Source organism: Pimephales promelas, chromosome 1, assembly GCF_988280905.1.
Source record: "Pimephales promelas chromosome 1, fPimPro1.hap1.1, whole genome shotgun sequence".
In the NCBI taxonomy this organism is placed as follows: domain Eukaryota; kingdom Metazoa; phylum Chordata; class Actinopteri; order Cypriniformes; family Leuciscidae; genus Pimephales; species Pimephales promelas.
Genome location: NC_142769.1, coordinates 11,049,240 through 11,062,767, shown reverse-complemented (window position 1 = coordinate 11,062,767; position 13,528 = coordinate 11,049,240). Strand labels below are relative to the sequence as shown.

At 38.2% G+C, this 13,528-nt stretch overlaps 1 pseudogene; it reads right to left on the bottom strand.

Moving 5' to 3' along the window:
• Positions 1–697: 697 nt before the first annotated feature.
• On the bottom strand, positions 698–5,929 carry LOC148998342 (uncharacterized; annotated as a pseudogene).
• Positions 5,930–13,528: the final 7,599 nt, after the last annotated feature.

Sequence of the window (13,528 nt, the reverse complement as noted above, 5' to 3'; positions counted from 1 at the left end):
AAGTGCTGGGGTGGTGGGTGTGGGGTGGAGGTGGGGCAAAGATTGCCGTACAAGTTATTACATCTGATGTGTGATATAATAAAGTGGAGAAGACTTCAAACTGCTGTGTTTATTATTTATTCCAACTGCAAAAAGGTAGGTATGTGATATTATAAGTAACATGGAGCTAACAAAAACAAATAAATAACAAAAAAACATTGTCAGATTAGATAAATCATGTAACGTTAAATTCCAGTTTAAAGCTGGTGCGTTTCTAGTTTAATGTTAACTTCTCTCTGCCAATCAGATGCTCCGGTGAGTGAAATATATGAAGTAAATGGTGATTATTCAAACATGAAATGGGAAGATTTTTTAAGGGTTTAAGGGTTTAACCTAACTATCACTCTGGGTTTGACTTGCTGGCAAAATCGGATCTCTTCTTTGCCGCGCTTTAAAAATAAAAGTTCCAAATGTACAGTTTTTGTTCCTGCGGTAGGTTAGATATGCAATTTTTTGGGTGGGACACATGCCGCATTTTACATTTTTCAATCGGTTCGTACGCCAGTTATTATACCATATATCAAGATTCATCAAGAAACTTTAAGAATGTGAATTTATTGGAGTATGTAAATTCATAGCTAGTCATTTCCACTGTGCTGTATATAAATGATTGCAAGATAGCAGAAGAAAAGCTCACTACTATATTATTCGATATTGGCTAAAACACACCAGAATCCTCAATTTCCTAAAGGTAGTCCTGGAAAACATTTATGATGTTTGTTTCCATGCGGTGTTTGACAGAACCAATCTCACTGAAGACAGGGCAGCTGTTCTCTAGAATGAAGACTGCAGCATCCACCTTTAAGAAGAAAATACATTTCAGTCTGCATTCAACATAGTAAATTCTTGCAGAAAACATAAATGCTAAAAGCAAACAGAAACCCATTTCATGCTACTAGGACAAGTTCTTATAGTCCCTATGAAAAAATTTTGGAACGAATCCCCACATCCTTGAGGAGCCTGGTTGTTAATGTGACTACAATCTCTCCACATTCAACCTCAACAGGAAGCACCCGAGTATGCCAGCCGTACAGTTCTGCCTCAGCTGCTAGCTCTGTGTACTTCTGGTACTGTAAGCCCCAGTATGTACTGGGACGTCTCTAAGTTGACCACAAAACAGGTCTGGCCTGTGCTTGAGACAAGAATGTACCATATCTACCCCTGTAACAAACAGTAGTTGGCAAAGGTCTTGATGGGTCTTGGTAGTTCATACAGCTGCAGCCCTTTTCTGAGCTGGTCGAGCACTGGGATGAGTCTCATGGTGGAGTGAAGTATAAAAGCTCTAATAGACAATATAAAAGTGTTTCATCAGGATGATCTACTTTTGTGGTAACTGTTTACTGTAGAAAAAGTTAGTCATCAGCACTTTGTTAAATTATAATTTGGTGACATTTAAAAGTGGTTTCAAAACATTGCTTTGCAAGAAAAAATTCAAAATCAAGTAACAAATTGTTGTACAATACTCCCTTGCCATAATGAAAACCAAAAATGTTAATATACCAGTGTTGTAGTCGAGACCAGCTCACTCGAGTCCGAGTCGAGACCGAGACCAGAGGGTCGAGTCCGAGTCGAGACCGAGACCAAAGAGAGTTGAGACTCATAATGGTCCAGAGTTAGAATTTTTACCGAGCATGTCAGAGGTTCTGGGTTCTAATCCGCAATCGTATAGGTTTTTTTTTCTCATCAAAACCGAATATGTTCATCAGTGGTTGTATTTTATTAAGCAGGGACACGTTCGTGTGAATTTTTATTTTACCGGAACGAATAAAGAGTCTCCGAAATGGATTGAAGCGGTATGTGAAGACTGCTTGAGCCACGAGGTAACCGCGCCACCGATCGCAGCGGCAAATTACGCCCCTGTGAATATGCCACATTGATAGGTCACAGCCTACCCACAAGACTTCACCGCATGTTACTGGGGTGGTCGTTAGGCCTGGTACAATACTCGAACATCCTCCTATGCTGGTGACGTATCAGGAGTGAAGTGAGGCCCCAATGCAAATCCAAACGGGCAAAATATCACAAACATGTTTCTGGATTACTAGATTTCTCTATGACCACATATAACATCACTTTTCAACAGGAAAAAGCTATTTATACTGCAGCATCTCTTTAAAGGTTTATTGTTCAGATAACATCATTCACCATCATAATTCCCTAATATACAATTTTTGTATTGATTGGAAATTGATTGGATCACTTGATTCATGGTTCATCATGAAGTTCTGCACACAAAGAAAGCAGATGAATTGTCCTGAATTAACAATAAACAATTACATTTAAAAATTCAGCAGAAAATCTCCTTACATCACATGGTATTGACATGGTATACATAAAGTAAACTGAAACCAACATTACCGTAATCCGCAACTGGCTGCATGGATCTCTCAATGATGTCAGGATGAAATGCATTTGTGCACACATACAGGACACTCAGCTGTCAAACAAATTAATTTAATGCATGTGAATAAAGTGACACACTACTCCTGAAATATAAGAAAACATATCTAAGCCAAAGAAACTTAAACACTTGTTGAACCTAATTTATGGCACTAGCAAAGTGACGTGCTTTGCACCATGACCTGCAATTGGTCTTTTCCAAGGTATTTTCTTTGCACAAAACACAAATTAGCAAGTGCTAATAAATGGCATTTGTAAATTAGGCTCTTAACTTAAAAATAATAGCAAAAAGTATCTTACCTTGTCTGTCTGGTAGCAAAGTGCAGCTGAGAATACATCATCTTCCTTGCAGCTTTCCTGGGAATGAAACACAACAACACTTTTCAGCGCAGTACACAATAAAAATATGTAATTTTTCAATCTAATAAATCACACAAATCTACAAGTTCTTTTTTATGCATTCCTTATGTGTCCTGAAATAATCTGAAGCGGAACCATTTTCATGCAGGTTGTACACTGGGCTTTGGGAATCTTAAATTCCTTTGCTCCTTTACAAGATGACCTGGATACAATTCCTTTACCACCAGAAGCAATGTACATTATGCAATTTCCATTCACTGCTTTTAACTGCTGGCCGTTGTTTCCATTTAAATCTGGAGGGATAGCAGCCAATCTCCACTGCCCACCCCCACCTAAAATTGAACAGTTGTAGACTAAATATAGCCACTCTGGATATATAGCAATTACTCATCTAGGGAGTACATTGTATTAATGGTCATGGTTTCAAATGGTTTCAGTGTATGCTTACATACCTGTGGAATTGTGCAGCAACCAGCCACCACAGATATTTGCCAGTCTTGGATATATGCTCAAAAGCAAATCTGAAAACTAAAATGACAGATGCATGATTAAAACTGTATCAAAATGAAATGTATTTTGTTATACTAATTACATCAAGCATTAATATGAATTGTAAAATGAGTGTTTATAATCTTTAGATATTACTTTAGGCAAGGGGGCAGTACCCCCTTAATACATACTTCTGAATGTGTGATGTTTTTATTAGGGGCCAAAGAACGTTTTCCAAGGCCAGCCAGTATAAACTGCAGTTCCTCTTCTACATTTGGTGTTTTTTTCACCTTGTTTTTCAGGAAGAAAAAAGTTCACCAAAAAGATCTTCCCAGTTTGTGTTGGTGTATATGGTGCAAAACGCTTTTTGCCTCTTGCCTCATTTCGAAAAAATCCTGGAAAGTAAATAAAGTTTACTTTATGTTTTTATCTATCAGTGGTAATGACAGCTCCATAAAATATTCAAAGCAAAATAATCTAATGTTGAAAATCTGTACCCTTTTCCTAGCCTGGATTTTTTTGTTGGGGAGTTCAGTCTGGGCTTAATCTATTGAGGAGTAATTATAATTAGTAAAAAAATGGTCGGGCCAATAAAATTGCCAGGAGAGGCTTTATACGATAATGGACAGATGATCTGCAGTTTCGTAATAATCACGTAATCAAGAGCGCTTGGTTTGAACTGGTTTACAACAAAGATGACTGCAGCTAGAGAACCGAGATGTATATATAGATTCCGCTATTGTGTCTGTTTTAGAAGAAATCGACATCGCATTTAAAAAAAAATAATAATAAAAAATACGAACAGAGAACTGCAATAAAGGCATTTGCCGATCATCAAGATGTGTTTGCCATCCTTTCTACAGGATTCGCCAAAAGTTTAATTTATCAGCTGGCTCTGATGGTAGCTAAGAAGATGGGACGCAATGAAACCCCCATTGTCATGGTGGTTTCTCCTTTGGTCACACTCATTGAAGACCTAGTAAAAGAAGCAACCGGAATGGGGTTTACGGCAATGCAACTCATGTCAAAGCCATCGCTGCATCAAACAATGGTGACGCTTTGTTATACTACTTGCACACCATACCCATACTGGTAGTCACTGTACCCCTTATATGCGGTGTATTGTTTTCAAATAAATTATTAGATGATGCTACTCATCATTTCGTATTTAAATCATCATTAAATACATCATTAAAACATCATTTTGGCTCCCGGTCTCTTTTCTCTGAAGACTAAAATGAATACGCTTCTTCAGCCTGGTCTCTTTCGTCGTCTCTCCATTTATTAAAGCCACAATATGTATTTTTTCTGCTTTAAAAATAGCAAAAATAACTGTATCTATGTTATATATCTCTATTAGATGTGTACTTACATTATCCCGACAGTTTCCACCAAATTTAAGTGATCTCAAGTGATCCTGAGACTCCGGCCTGGATATGTACCCAAGGTTCCTAACACTCCCTTGCGGGACCAGGTGGTATACCTGCAAGCGCTGCCCCTGGAGGAGGCAGACCCAGCCTTGGCACTGCTCTGTCCAGTATGTGAACTCTGTGCTTTCGTAGACAGGACGCTGTGTTTCAGGACCTCAGACCAGCTCTTTGTCTGTCATGGTGGGAGATTGAAGGGAAAGGCTCTCTCAAAGCAGAAGTTGTCTCACTGGATTTTGGACGTCATTGCTTTGGCCAACCAGCAGCAAGGCTGACCGTGCCCCCTTGGTATGACAGCACATTCCACCCGGAGTGTGGCTTCCTCTAGGGCTCTAGCGCATGGCGCCTCGCTAACAGACATCTGCAGAGCTGCTGGCTGCGCGACACCTAACACATTCGCCAGATTCTATAATCTCAGAGTGGAGCCTGTGTCCTCTCGTGTACTCGCTTCAACCAGCTAGTTCTGGACCCGCTCAGGTGTCTTCGCTTGCTCGCCATTCCACTCCACGGACTGGATACATGCGATATTCTCTGCAGGTGAGCCTTCCTCTTAGAAGCCCTGAGTTCCTCCAGCACTGTTGACGCTGGCACCAGTGTCTACTGCCTGTGTGTCGGCTAGGTGCCTCTGTGTGCATGGTTCCTCCTCTGAGTAACTCCCACATGTGTATTTCCACTGTAAGCCTCATTGAGCATGTCTTTCCCTCGGCAAGCCACCTTGCCACTCCTGGAGTTGAAAGTTGCCACCCCACGGGCTGATTACTACAGTATTCCTCCATATGAACCCCTAATATCTACTCAGGGAACAACAGAACCGAGACGTTTTGTTTAATTTTGTGAGAAAATGTCTGTAGAAATATGTCTTAGCACAAATGATTTCACATAATTTCATATTCACAAGCAATGCAGGGATGTCCCAACTTTTTTTGTCAGCAAAACCTCTTTGACCTATTACTTGAAGTACGTTACCATCTGAGATTTTTTTTAGTTAAGTTAGTTAAATAATAAAATTAAGTCAAAATAAATAACGATAATAAAATGAAGTTCATGACAGGTGCATGGTGATATTTAAAAAAAAAAATGCACAAGCTTAGAGATATCAACATTTGACGCTGTAAGTATTTTTGAACATCATAGCTTTTCCATGTACCATCGGTCCAGTCAACACTTTTGTCAGAGCTGCTCCTGTACCTGTCCAGGCAATTATCAGCTCCCATTTAGCCTTTATCCTTAGGTTCTGTGCTTTCAATAAAACTGCTATACCAATATGAGCTCTCAATAAAACTATCAAATGTGAGAATGCTTGCCACGTGAAGGATGCTACAATATTTTGTACATTTACTTATCTCATTGGTTGCCTGCAAGGTCAGTTCTACTGACCAGAAGTTTAATTATGCAATAAAAAGACAAACAAAAGCAGAAAATACAGTAATGACACAAGTGAAATTTAAATCTGTTTTACCAAATTCCATATGGTAAATTAAGGCAGCAAGTAAAATAAATGCCGCTGGTCCAACTGCCCCTTGCCGGCAATCTACTGTTATGCAGCTGCTAGAGACTGCAATGCCAAAATCTCCTTAAAGCAGAGATTGAAACGTTAACACTAAAACACACAATTACTACAAAAGCAGTAAGGTTACTGAATATGAGCATTGCCCCAAAAGACAGACACAGCTTCTTATATTGCTTTCATTTAAGCCAGATATTGTGACTTACTGTGTGAGAAGAAACTGTGGTCTGGCAGAAGTGATCAGTGGTAAGAGCATAGCACAAACACGCCTAAGATAAAAAACATTTTGCACATATATGTACCCAAGATACACAATAAAAAGCTAAATTAATAAATCAATATAATTTTTACAAACCTTCCTAAGACCATTACCAGACTACCTGGATTGTTTTTGTTTTCATGGACTTTTAATTTGCTTCTCTCAATTACCTGGGGCCTATGCCATGAAGCTGGTTGAGGTGGCTAGCCGGGTTATGTGACATACCCGGGTATGTTTAAGAGTAAGTAAGCGGATAACTTCAACTTTCGGTTCCAAAAACGGAGCTAACTTTCAGGGTATAAAGTAGTCATATCAACTCACTCTCTGAACATAACCTGCTCCGGAGCAGGTTATGTTCCAGGAGTTAGTTTGTTTCAGAGAGGTGACGGAGCATGGCATGCCCTTTTGAAGATGATCCAGTGGATGTGGAAGCACAGATAATACGGATAATAAAAATATATATATTATAGAGTGGCGGGTTTGTCCATTCTATGATATTCTATGACAGACCATTTACTTACAGTCACAATCATTTTAAATGTTTCTAATTATATAACTTTCAATTTCAGGTTCCCAAATGTGATTGGGTTCATTGATGGAACCCACATTCCCATTAAAGGTCCTTCAGTCAATGAAGGAGACTATGTTAATAGGAAGTCAATCGCATCAATGTGCAGGTGAGATTTTTTGGGTGCTAAATGTTTGGGTGTTTAAACCATTAAAGCACCCTCATTACTGGTCCCCACTAACTAGGTAATATGTGATGCAACCCACCTCATCACTAATTTTGAAGCCAAATGGCCAGGGTCTGTACAGTGTTCATTTCTACGCACAAACTACACATCACATGTCCCACGGTTTCTGTAAAAATAAACCAACACACATAACGTTACAGCTCAGGCCGACAGTGTTTTCAGTGCAGTGAATGCGCCCACTGTCCTGCGCCCACATTCACTCACAGACATGATAAACCCAACAGGGCTCACCCCGCTCGCTCTCTCTCAGTAGACTGCTATAAGGGAACCAAACGCGGCAAGGCTGCCCAGCCCGCCTCAAACACTGCAAGCACACACAATCTAAAGACACGGTTGACTGTTTGTTGACTTTAATTTGCGACATTGCTGCGGAGCTTGTGGCCTCTAGGGACGCTAGACGTGAAAGTCACAGGTCGAGCGCCCCCTAGTGGCCAAAAGTTCCGCAGTGTGGCTTTAAATGTTTTTATGCAATTATACACTACCTTTATGGGACACTTCAATGGTTACTTGCTGGGGGACAGAGTCTGCCCTATTTGATGACACCCTACTCTGAACCTGATTTTTTTTCTTCTGAATTTCGGAAGTTTTACCTTTCACTAAACATATTTAGATATATCAAAATCGTCTTCCATTGCGATTTCCTGTATATCTAAATATGTTTAGATCTTCACAATGAAAGGTAAAACTTCCGAAATCTCTGTGTAAACAATGAGTGACGTAGACGCACAAGCGATCACCGAAGTGATCAGACCGAAGTGCCCGTGCCATCAGATCAGTTGGACATGGCTGTGGTTACACAAGGTAAAAACGATATAAATACTGTTCGTTTTCTCACACAAACCGCTCGTTTCGTGTCTTAGGTCATCAAAGTGTACTTACATTTACGAGTCATTAAATCATGTTTAATTTCGACTTCTCTGTGCATGCTCTTTGAGGTGAACCAAACCTGCATTATATGACTGATAGTCAACAACATTTTGACCGAAAAATATCAAAATTGAAAATACTGTGGAAACAAAGACACCTACATCTTGGATGCCCTTGAGGTAAGCTAAAACATATCAAAAATTAATTTCAAAGTGGGACAGTGGGACCGTGCCAGCTCCTCAGCTGGGGTGAGGGGAGGTGGAGATGGACCCCCACCTGTTTTACGGGCCTCAGCCTTCTTTCTATTGGCTACATAGAAAACTAAATTACATTAGATACTAAGTAGCATGGCATCAGTAACAAGTTTAGTAAGTTTAGAAAATATTACCTTGCTGGAGAATGTTTTTGTGTTTCATTTTGACTTGGCTAACAATTCTTCTGGCTCCAGAAGGATTACACCTTATAAGAACCTGACATATAAGCAGAGTCGGACAGTAATGGAGTACATTTACTTGAGTACAGTACTTAAGTACAATTTTGAGGGATCTGTACGATACTCGAGTATCATTTTTGGAGAGTACTCATGACTTTACTCAAGTACATTTGAGAGGCAAACATTGTACTCTTTACTACACTACATTTCAATCCATAACCATGAGTACCCGATACTACTTCTAATAAAAAAATAAAATAAAAATCGGAAAAAAGAAAAATATCGGACACCCTCAATTTGTTGTTTCCCTCTCAAACGTGATTGGATTGTGCAATTGTCAGATTTAGATAAAAGAAGAAACCATGGACGAAACAATGGATGGAGACACACCAGGTCCATCCCGGGAATGTGCCGACCCGTCGCCCCACCTCGCCAGACTATTTCAATTCTCTGAGTTTTCTGAAATTTTCTTAAATGTTAAATAAAGTAAAATAAAGGAACATGGTAAAAAGATGAAAATGACTTGATTTTACTTTCAAGCCCTTTTACATTCTCCAAGGTATTAAAGGGTTAGTTCACCCAAAAATGAAAATTAAGTCATTAATTACTCACCCCCATGCTGTTCCAACCCCGTAAGACCTTCGATCATCTTCGGAACACAAATAAAGATATTTTTGATTGAATCTGAGAGCTGGATCAGTCCTACATAGACTGCCTAAGGGACTGGCTCTTGACGGCCCATAAAGTCATTAAAGAAAAGGTTTAAATATTCCATGTGCCTACAGCGGCTCAATTATAAGTTTATCAAGCGACGAGACTACTTTTTGTGCGAAAAAAACATAAATAACGACTTTATTCCACCATTCCATTACTTCCTTATGGGCGCATGCGCGAGAACTGAGACGAGGACGTTCTCATTCGTCTACTTCTTGTTACCGGCTGCTCACCGCTTAGGAGTTTTACCGCCACCTACCGTATAAAATAATGATCCATATATAAGGCGCTCCGGATTATAAGGAACACTGTCGTTTTTTGAGAAGATTAAAGGCTTTTAAGTGCACCTTATAGTGCGGAAAATAGGCAATTTGAAAAGCGTATGTACAGCGCGCATCTTCCTCTGCTTGTAAACAGAAAGTTTTGCGCTTCCAGCTATATCAGCACATCATCTTATACGGTAGGGGGCGGTAAAACTCCTAAGCGGTGAGCAGCCGGTAACAAGTAGACGAATGAGAACGTCCTTGTCTCAGTTCTCGCGCATGCGCCCATAAGGAAGTAACGGAATAGTGGAATAAAGTCGTTATTTTCGCACAAAAAGTAGTCTCGTCGCTTGATAAACTTATAATTGAGCCGCTGTAGGCACATGGAATATTTAAACCTTTTCTTTAATGACTTTATGGGCCGTCAAGAGCCAGTCTCTTAGGCAGTCTATATAGGACTGATCCAGCTCTCAGATTCAATCAAAAATATCTTTATTTGTGTTCCGAAGATGAACGAAGGTCTTACGGGGTTGGTACAGCATGGGGGTGAGTAATTAATTACTTAATTTTCATTTTTGGGTGAACTAACCCTTTAACATTAACATTTTTCTTAAGTCTAGGACGTTTCTGTCCATAAATGTAATCACTGTGGCAGTGGTAATGCAATATTTAGAAAATGTACTCTTGTACTCTTGGTAGTCAAGTACTTTTAAAACAAGTAATTCAGTACTTTTACTTAACCTGTTAACCTTTAATCCCACTTTTGAAAAATCCCCAGAAATGACATACCCAAACTGAAACAGATACAATTCATGAACCCTTTGCACTAAAAGCACAATTATGATCTCATTTGAAAGCTTACACCTGGTAGTTTATTGGAAATGTAGAATTTTTTATTGTCATAATGAAAAACATTTTTTTTAAATAGCTCCAATGTTTTGTAAAGTTATTAGAAATTTATTTTTATGAAACATCTTCATGAAAATAAAATAGAAGTTGGCCCTGTAGCAATCTAGAAATGCACTGCAGCTAAAGCCGTATGTGTGACCATTTTATATTTAAAATCTGAAAATGATAAGTCTAAAACTCTGTATTTAGTTGCCTGTTTTTCAAGATCATGTCAAATTACTTTATTTTGATTAGACTCTAAAATGCAAACTGATGTTTAGTCATCTTCTAAGTCATCTATTCAGTCTATTGTCTTTATTGTTTTATGGTGCAAACGAGCCCCATTCAGTCTCAGTCTCCCCATGCACACATTCACACCTTTACAGACTGGTTATGGCTCAACATATGCATTTTTATTGTCTGCATTATAGCTACTAACGACTGCTATTCACAAGCTGTTCATAGGGTTTCAAACCCTAATTTCTTTTATCAAAGTGCTAGCTCCACCTTTGTGACTGAATCGAATGCACTGAAACATTTTAGTAAGCATTCCTATTTGGGAAAAAAATCATAAAAGAATAACTTCTAGTGATGACAGGTGCACCTTAGCGAGCTAATATTAGCATGTTAGCTTAGCACATCATCACTACACGGCAATTTATGAGATTAAAACCATGTTTTGCTCCAAACTTACTTTATAACGTAAGTCGAGTGTTTTATATAATCTTCTGTGATCTAATTTGGCTTCAGATAAAAAATCTGACCGAAAATATATTATTTATTGTATTGTGCACAATGAAAAAATCTATATCGATTAGCATTACATTATAAATATAATCTATAATTATGAAAATACCTGGCATGGCTCGAAGAACAAAGGTAACTCAAATATAATTGCAATCATGTTTAATGTCTTCAAAACGTAGTTATTTGCATGTTACAGCGATTCTGTTAGTTCGTCAGGCAGTTCATGACAGCAGTTCCTGGTCCTGGACTGTCACATGACAGTTATGTTTTGTTCTTCATGTGCCATATATGGAATAAACTGTCCAGACAGCGCCCTCATGCTTTTGGTATGAATTGAAAATACAGCACATCTCAGGAAGAAGCGCTCATAATGATTATATCGACGCATTTTAGTATAAATTCAATAAATAGTATTCCTGTCTATAGAAATATGATGTGAATCTATGAGAATCAATCAATATTTTCTCCAAGTCTACACATTTTTGAGCTAAATCCCCGAGGGAAGTTGTTTTGTGAATCGCTGTCATGACAACAGGACGGAGTTTTTTTTTCTGAATGCACCAGCTGACGCTCATAATTCATATTAAAGGTATCGACTAATTTTCTTCATTTCATAACTCCTGAAACATATTAAGACATAACTGTCACTATACGTTTCTCACAATACAATAGTGGTCAAATACTGAAACCTGAGTCTTATATCTTTTTAGTGATGTATAGTTTGTCAAGGTATAACATTAAATCTGATAGTAACTTTGAACTAAATAAAAAAAAAAACGCTTCAGAGCGCCGGCGGGGGCTTGATGGTTAAAGTGTTAAGTAGACATCTGACTATAGTACTTTTACTTGTTCTTGAGTAAAATTTAGCAAGGGGTATCTGTACTTTTACTCAAGTAATAAAGCTGTGTACTCTGTCAGCCTCTGCATATAACTAGCCAACTATGTGTATTACTACTTTAATATTAAGAAATGTATGGAGGCCAACAAGTAAATAGGCTACTTGTCTATTTTTACATGCCCCAAATAATTTTTTGCCTAATGACAGGGGAAAATAGCCTAGAAAATAGGGGAAATTTATAAAACTCATTTACTCTCTCCGTTATTTTTTGCCAAGCTAACTCTCTTTCTTTTGCTGATGCAGCAGTATTACTTTTTTTTTTTTTTTTTAGTTATAACAGGCTTGTAATCTTCATAAGCAAGCATTAAAACCTCCAACTCAGTTTCACCGAAGTATCTAGCTCGTTTTTTTCTCCCTTGGTTTTCATGGTGACTCCTGAAATCTGCAATCCATTGAAAATGTCTTTATGTACTCGCCGTGAGCGCGCATTAACTCTGGGTTACCAATAGTAGGTTGATTAAACTAACTCCTCACATGTGTTTTGGAACCGACATACAGTACCCAGAGTAAGCTAGTTTGGGGTTAATCAACCAAGAGTTCAAAGTTCATCTGAAGGTAAGTTAACCTTGCTTTCTGGAATACACCAACTCTGGGCTTTACCCAAAATGAAAGTGGTTTGGCATTTAGTAGAGTGTTAATGGCCATATTTTAAGCTTCACTGCTAACCTGCTTCAGGGCAGGTTATGTTGCAGGTATGAGATTGCAAACCGAAATTGGACCAATCAGCTGTGAGCAAAGTGACAATGTCTGATACAATAAAGTCCTTCCCCATGTTTCTACTACAAATTAAAGGTCACAGCATAACAAATGATTTTTAAAGACAAAATCGTCTGGATTTTAGCAATGCTTATTTATAACAAGATTTAGATATTATTTCATTATTATAGCCTACCCTTAATCCATTACACATGTAATTATTATTAAGCACCTAAATTAAATAAACATTCATATATAAAAGTAATATAAACAAGCATTAGAATCAAAAGATAAAGTTATAAAAAATGACTGCATGTGAGCTTTAATGTCCAGTTCTCTCTATACATATATCAACTAACTTTTACTTGCAATGATATACAGTAGCAATATTCTGTTTTTTATTTTAGTTGTCCTTTTCAAAGACAGATCCTTTCTTCTTGCTGTGTAAATTTGTTTAAATTCTTAATATTTTTCAATCTCGTAATATTCTGCAGAAGAGAGAAGCGAATCACGCTGCTTCTCTTGCGAGAAGTGAATTGCAGTTTTACTGTTCCACAGCATGTGATTGGCAATTTACTAGTGGTCACACCTAAACTCCTAAACTCAGGATCAAAGCCTGGGTTGACAGAGAAAGTTGATGATCAGCATTATACCAATAAAGTCTGATCGGATTAGTTTGGTTTTGTCAACTCTAAACTAATCCTGTTACCCCGAGTTTGTTTAGATACCATCAAAGTACAGCCCCTGTTTTCCTTTGTTCCAGTTTCCTGCTCTTCGTTTGTTATA